We start from the raw sequence: 7,509 nt of genomic DNA, 5'->3' as shown, positions 1-7,509 counted from the left end.
GTGCTGTGGGGCCTTGCCTCCTGTTTCTCCAGGATAAAACAGGAGCAGTGTGAGAAGCAGTACCCAGGGCTTCCTTTTGATCAAGGTGTGTTTGTTCTTCTTAGTGCTTTGGAGAACGTTGGAAAGGTATGACTAAAAAGTAGGAGGGAAGGAGAAGGGCAGGAGAGGATGCTCAAACTGAGTTCTGCTCCTGGCACCAGCTACTTCTGTGCCCTCTCCTGCCCTTGCTGCCCTTCCCCTATCTGCCCACCAGTGCCAGAGCTCCTACTCACACATCCCTGCTCTGGTATGCAGGTGTGTCTTCTCTGTGTCCATCAGGTTTGGGGACACGTGGCCCAGGCTCCTCACACTCCCTGTGCTCCTGGCCTGGGACTGGCAGGGACTCAGCAGCCACAGCAGCAGCCCTAGGCTGCTCAGCCTTGCTAAACACATTTTAAAAAGCAAACCCCACTGGTTCTTTTGTATTCCAGTAGAGTGCTGCTGGTATAAGAACACTGCTCCCATGGGTCTGGAAATGTCTTTACATCCTTAATGTGTCTCTACTTCAGAGAAAACAGGCATGTGCAATTAATTCTTATACGTATGCTACTTGAGCCTATTTGAAATTGTGTGTGTATATGTGCAATTAATTCCCATTCTTCAGAAGTGAGAGAGTGTGGGAGGTTTTTTCCCTTTTTCTTTTCTTGCAGTGGCAGGGAAGGATTCAAACTTAAGGGTTTGGTTTTTTTTCTCCCAGTTCTGTGCTGTCACTTCCAGACCATGCTGCTTGGGAAAGTATAGTCCTCATACCTCAAGTAATAAAAAGTGAGTGATCAAGAAAGCTGTGTTTTAATGATTATCAGTATGCAGCAAAATCAAGGAAAATTCAACAGCAATCTCTGATTTAGTTTTTAATGAATTTAGGATAATTCACTTTTTTCTGGGAGAGCAATGGTCTTTCTGAAGGATGCTGTCATGATAGGAGCAATAAGAAATGGTTCTGTTGGTACTAAGGCTTGTTCTTCAGTGCAAGTTGCCTCCTGAAATTAGTTTGTAGTGTACTTAATGTACACCGAGTTTAGCTCTCTCTGTGGTGCCTCTGTAAAATGTTCCTTTGGGTAAGAACTTAAGTGCATAGCTTTAGGGTTTCCAAATTTTATTCACCATCTAGAACCCTCTCCAGTGTTCAAGCAGGCAGGGCTATGACCTCTGCTAAAAGAGCAGAAGAGGAGAAGGAAGAGCAAGTGACAGACTCTTAGTGCAGTATCTTTAACTTCACATCCAAAAATAATTTTACCTCCTCAGAAACAAGGTTAATGCACACAGGCAGTTTGTTACAATTCCTGCTCTTTTCTATTCATGATGTAACTCATAAAAATGTCTTGCACCATTTATGTGGAGTCTGTTGTACTTGACATAAAAAGGTGGAAAGAAGTTGTTTCATGGAGGCTGTAGCATGGTCCTCTGGGAGTCATGAAACTCAATTTTCCCTGACTATAATTAATATCTTTCCCATTATGGACTCAGGGATGATCCATGTAGACTGAGTTGGCAGCAAACTAATTACCAGGAGAGACACAGGGCTGGGAGAGTCGTATGCTGGATAAGCATTTAGAAAATGAACTTGAGGGAAGATCCGAGAGAGGCTTTATGGCTGTGCCCTGCCATCTCCACAAACGAAAGGGAGCCTCTCCCTGGCCTCCAGCAGTTGCTATGTAGTGCAGGGGGTCATTTCAGCAGCACCTTTATCAAGTTCTGATTGCACACAAGGGGCCAAAACCATTCCTTGATGCAATCCCCCTCACTTTGCTGAAAGAGCACTGTAGCTGAATTTGGTTCACACTTGCTGTGAATTGCAGCCTTTTACCAGAGATACAGAAATTAAAAGGAGAGGTCAGCACAACATTTTCCATCCCCATGAAATAGTTTTTCTCAATAATTATGGGCCATGACATTTCTCACCAGGTAGCTGTGCCTGTCAGATGTAATGCAGGCCAAAGCTGTCGAGACCACAGTGTCACCAGGGAGCAGCATGGCCTCGAGCAGCCAGCTATTTCAGGGAGTGCTTTTAACTCCAAGTGCCCAAATGGGCCAGATGTGGTCTGCATTCTCTTTGTGTGACACTGTGGGGTGACAAAACAGTGCCTGGCCTTTGTGTGAAGCCTAGATGAGCAGACTCATATGACAGAGTAGCTCCAGGGAGGAGACACTGCTTGTTCAACTACCATAAGCCTGAGGATGTCAAAACCATCTTTTATTCTTAACCATTGGAACATGGCTACGGCAGCAAAAGGCTTCCATGGATTGAGAGTTTCTGCCACTATGAATTGAACCTCTGGGGCTTTTTCTTTTATTTGCCAGTTGGCCTCTCTCCTCATGGACTAACCATGGCAGCCACTCTCCCAGCATCAGCACAGGGCTGGATGTTCCTCTCCAGATCTGAGTGCAGTGGAACAGCACTGCACCTGTCAGGCTGGGTCTCCTCTGCTGTCCCTTGGACAAGTCCTGCTTATCAGTTTCCACTTTTATCACCATTTTCTGCTCAGGGACAAAACCTCCTTTTATGTTCCAACAAAAAATGTTCTCTAAAGTGATTTCTGACTTATGTCTGATGTCTTCTGCTATTAGACTTGTTTTTTTATATTAGAAATTCTTTTCTATGGTATTCTGGATGAACCAGTTCAGATTTTTTCAGGAATTTCACCTTGACATCTCTGAGCAGGCACATAGGAGTGTGTGATGAGCTTGGTGTAGTTAATAGGAAATATCCCCAAACCCTGAGAGTCATTTCAATAATAAGCAACATATTTACTGGTGGAGTGAGAAACCAAAGCCTTCTCTGTGTTTCCTGAGCAAGCCTCTGAAATGTTTTCATGCAGTGAAGGAGACTGAGCTGTGACTGAGGCAGTGAGCAGCCTGAAGGAGCCTGTGCTGTGATTTTAGCTCTGCTGGAGGAGCCATGAGCTCGTCACACAACGGCAGCTTTGGGAGGGATGGAGCTGTGAGGCCAAAGAGGGCAGGAACCTGGCATGGAAATGTGTGGAATTCCTTTCATTACAGCCACATTTCCCTTCTGTGGGTTCATTTTCTGGCTCCTACAGACAATGAATCTATGAAGTGTCACAACCATCTCAGAGTGGCACAGGATACCAAACATTCACACCTCCCATCCAAGCCAGGGAGAGTTCAGCATGTTTTAATTCTGACAGGCTTCACAAATCAGGACCAAGTCCTTCATTTACAAGTTATCTGCACTTGTCTGACGGTGATCAAGTCCACTGGTGTTATCCTATTTGTATAGGTCAACAGCATTAATTGCTTTTCCTGAGTCTTGTATATTGAGCATGCAAAGCGTGGACTGTCTTGCCAAGAATAGAGGCAGAGGCAAATTACAGACTGCTTATGTTGGGGTAATCATAAGATGCTTCCAGGTAATTTTAATAAATTAGTTGTTCAAGTCGCTCAGATAGCACTAAATTAATATGTCTAGAGCAATGTGCTGCATTTTCTATCAATCTTTTTTTTTTATTCTTCTTAATTACATTTCCTCCACTTTAGCTATTGCCTTCTAGCTGTGGAACCACTATACTTTAGCTGCAGTTGGTACAAAGATTAGAATACAAACAGTGCATTTAGCTCTCAGCAGGGGGCTGAGCTTAAAAATGGTTCTGTGAGTGAGTGCACAACAATGTTAAATGTGGAGTGTACCACAGATTGAGGAGCAGTTCAGAGAATCCTGTTCAGCTAATGCATGAGGAACATACCCAGGGCTACAGAGTGTGCAGAGACACTAGAAAAGACAGCCCTGAATACCTAGTGGGCTATTTTTGTGTAGATAATGGAGGCACTTGGCTTTTACTAAACATCAGAGATGAAAATTTTTAATAAAATAGGTTACTTTAGACCTAGCAGAGGCTTCCCTTCTCTGCACAGTGGTATTATCTAAGTCCTTGAAGCTAAAGAAGCCATAGGAAATGTCACTTGCATCTTCAAAGGCCATTTTTTCCCTTTCTCTGCTGCTGATATGTCAAGAGCAATTCTAGTGAAGTCCAACCAGTTAGACTGGCAAAGAACCAGTCCAGGTCACCTCTTCAGAATACAAGGCCCTGATCCTGCAAATCTGCCCTGCCTTCCTTCACAGGCAGCTTCTGACACTCTGTGCAAGTTTATGAGTTACCTGCACTGAGCTCTTTGGCAAATGCTCTCCAGTAACACCTCTCCAGAACTTTCAGCATGTTTTAGCACTGGAAGGTGGGATTTCAGCCTAGTGACACAGGAGGTTAGCAGAGAGTGCTGAACCATATTGAACCATATCACAGCTTCATTAGCTTCTTCTTACTTCTGGAGACAATGAATTGGCAGAGCATATGCAGAGAGATTTGGAAAAAAAACTGGGAATTCAGTGCAGAAATTCTGGCTTACAGCCATGGCTCATCCAACCCTGAGGTTGGAATAGATTTTCCTTGGGTGTACTCCAAAGGGAGGGGAATATCTGATGTACTGGCAGGGGGGATGTAAAAGCACAAAAATTGCAAAATTGGCACAAATCTGCTGAAGATATGAGTGAGAAAATCATTCTTAACTGGCACCAATAAAATCTTTGTGATGGAATAGCTATATTTAGATTTCTTCCTGTTTCTTCATGCATTTTCTGGGTGTAGTGTTTTTTCCTTTCTTTTTCCAAATCTGTGAATTTTTACATGATTTCACTAATAATGTCGACACTAGGCTAGTGCATCCTTTAAGACAAAACCTACATGTTGGCTGGGCTCCAGGAAGCCTAGTTGTTATTGTTTATGCATGATGTTAGCCACAGGGTTGCCTTGGCAGTAAGGTCCAGCCCTAGAGCCTGGACTGTTTGTGTTTTCTAATTCACTATGTATTTCCATATATCCTGTTGGGCAGTTTGTATCTAGCAGAATTGTTTTGTTCATATGTTTTAATATTCTAGCTGAAGGTAAGACAGGCAATCAAGTTGCAGCAGTCTCTGTCCTTAAGAGAGTCCTGTTTACCAGTGCTTCACTTGCACCTGTTTAATTTGAGTGTTGTCATTTGGGTTGCATGATGGATGTTTAGGGGAAACACCAACTTAGTTTTAGCCAAAGTTCATTTTGAGTTGAGGGATTTTGATACTTTTCCTCTTGCATTTTATCTTTTTTTTTTTTTTTTTTTCCAGTGTATCACTCTGAAATATGTATGAGTGCTTCCAATTATGATTTCTGGCCATCTGTGCAGTCTAGTGGGGATTTTATAGGCTACTTCTAGTAAAATTTCTCATTTCTTATCCATTTTCTGAAGGACTAAACTTGTACAGGAGATACATGAGGAATGCCCTTGAGATTCTGCAGTGCTGAAGAGAAGAGCACGTAGAGAACAATGCAACCAAACAAAAGCTTAAGAGCCACTGGAACATCCTTGGATACTTGATAAAGCTGAACACACTTTCCTTTAAAGCAAGGCAATGTGTGCCTAATATTAAAGTGAAGTAGACTGCTCAAAAAGTGGATACAGTTTATCAAGACAAATATTTTAAAAGCAAGATCTGCTTTATTGGGAAAGCCTCTCAAGAGAGGGAGTGGAAGATTCTTCACACAGCTCTTTGCAAAACGAGATTGGTCAAAAGTAATCAGTCTTGGCTCAGTGCTACACTAACTAGGTAATAGAAGACAGCCTCAGGTCTTTTCCATGTCTAATTATTATGCTTCCATGAATATTCTTCAAATTCAGGTCACTCAAATCATTAGGTGCTGATCACAGATGAACATTTCCTAGCCTGATTTGAATTTTGTCATACATGCTCAAAGGTTTTAGGAATTGTGGATGAAAATTTAGGATTTGTGGAAGGAAGAGCTGAACTAACTGCATTTTATTGAAGATCAAAGGCCAGCAATTGTCCAATGTGCCTGAAGCTCTAAGAAACACAAGTTTCACACAAGTGAATTTCCCCTAAATGAATTGTTGGTGCTCAATCTTGAAACAATGGTTCCAATCTTCTGATTTTAAAGTTTCTAAATGTTCTGTTCACAAGTTATTCTTATAGAATTTCTCATGCTAAGCAAGAATAAACAAACTGTTCCCACAGGCACAGTATTTACAGCTCAGCATACTAGTTGTTTCATGGGGAGAGATGAAATTAATAGATCTGTTGTTAAACTACCCCAGCAGACTGCAAAGGGGAAGTTTCAAGCAGAGTCACATTTGCAGTGCAGTGTTCCTAAGAACAGAGAGACTAGTTTAGTTTTGAACATGCTAGCATCCCATTTCAAGAAACACCACTGCTTCTCGAGGATAAGGTTAAGCATTTCTGGTATTTGTATAACATTTATCCCCTAGGAGAACACTGTTAGTATAAAATTCTCTTTTGTGTGCTTTTTGTTCTGTTCCTGACTGGCTGTGGGCTATGGTAATTCCATGGGGATGATAAAATGTGTGTGTTATCCTACTGCAGTTTGGTTTCCATTTCTCATTGTTGTATGTAGCATCCAAAACAATTTTTGTACCCATTTGCTGTGGCAGCTAATTTTTAATTTCTTCCTAGTTGGCTTCTATTGTAAGAACAAATTCCACTACAAGAAAAAGCTGGGGTTTTGTGCTTCTGGTCCAGCCAAAACCATCTTACAATTTAGTCCTGCTAGCACAGCCTCAAAGGCTCTTTACATTTACAGTGAGACCCTTGTAGGCAGAGCATAAGAGCAGCTTATATAAAATAGAAATATCCAGGGGGCTTTAGGATATGCTTTGAAAGGATCTTGAAATTTTAGTTTTGCTGTTGATCTCAGAAGTCTCTAGTAATGAATACAAAGAATTTGTGGCAACCTGGTCACGCACCCAAGTCCGAATGTATCTCAGAAAGTACACTTCTGAGATAAAAGTACCAAGTCCTGCAGTCTTGGTTAAAGCCCCATGGATGAGGAAAAGCTGTGTAGAAAGTATGGTTGTGAAGCTAAACATTCACCAAAACATGACCTTCAGAGTTTTGGTGTTGAAACTCCGCTCATGAGGCAGAGAGAGGTTGTGAAAGCAGAAGAGGATGAAAAGCCTCTTGGCTGTTAGGCTGTGTGCGGCTGGCTGAGAGCCTCCTGAACACCCCTGCCATGTTCCCTTCCTCACCCTCTTCCTCTGCATTCCACACAAACGTGCCAGCCTGTATTTTCATTTAGAATAATAATCCATGAAATACCACAGGTACCTGCTGAGCCCAGCTATCTTGTCTGTGACCCTCCCAGGCCATCATTCACTCCAGTCCTTCACAGCTTGCCAGAGCTTTCGTTCTGGTTTTGTGACAGGGGTCATGGCTTCATTTCAGGCATGTGAGACCTCCCCAGGGCTGCCTGACTCATCCTTGGATGGGCTGAAAAGCAGCAGCCAGGTCCCAGCTAGCCTGGCCAGAGCTCTGACAGCTGACAATTCAAGATTGCATTAGGCAGCAGTGGTGCCCCTGCAGAGCCAGCTGATGTCACACGCTGAGCTGCTGCCACAAACTGAAAGGGTGCTTTGCAAAATTGCACTCTGGAAATGGGTGGTGGTGAT

Source organism: Lonchura striata, chromosome 13 (assembly GCF_046129695.1).
Source record: "Lonchura striata isolate bLonStr1 chromosome 13, bLonStr1.mat, whole genome shotgun sequence".
NCBI classification, from domain to species: domain Eukaryota; kingdom Metazoa; phylum Chordata; class Aves; order Passeriformes; family Estrildidae; genus Lonchura; species Lonchura striata.
Note: the sequence above shows the minus strand (reverse complement) of the source record.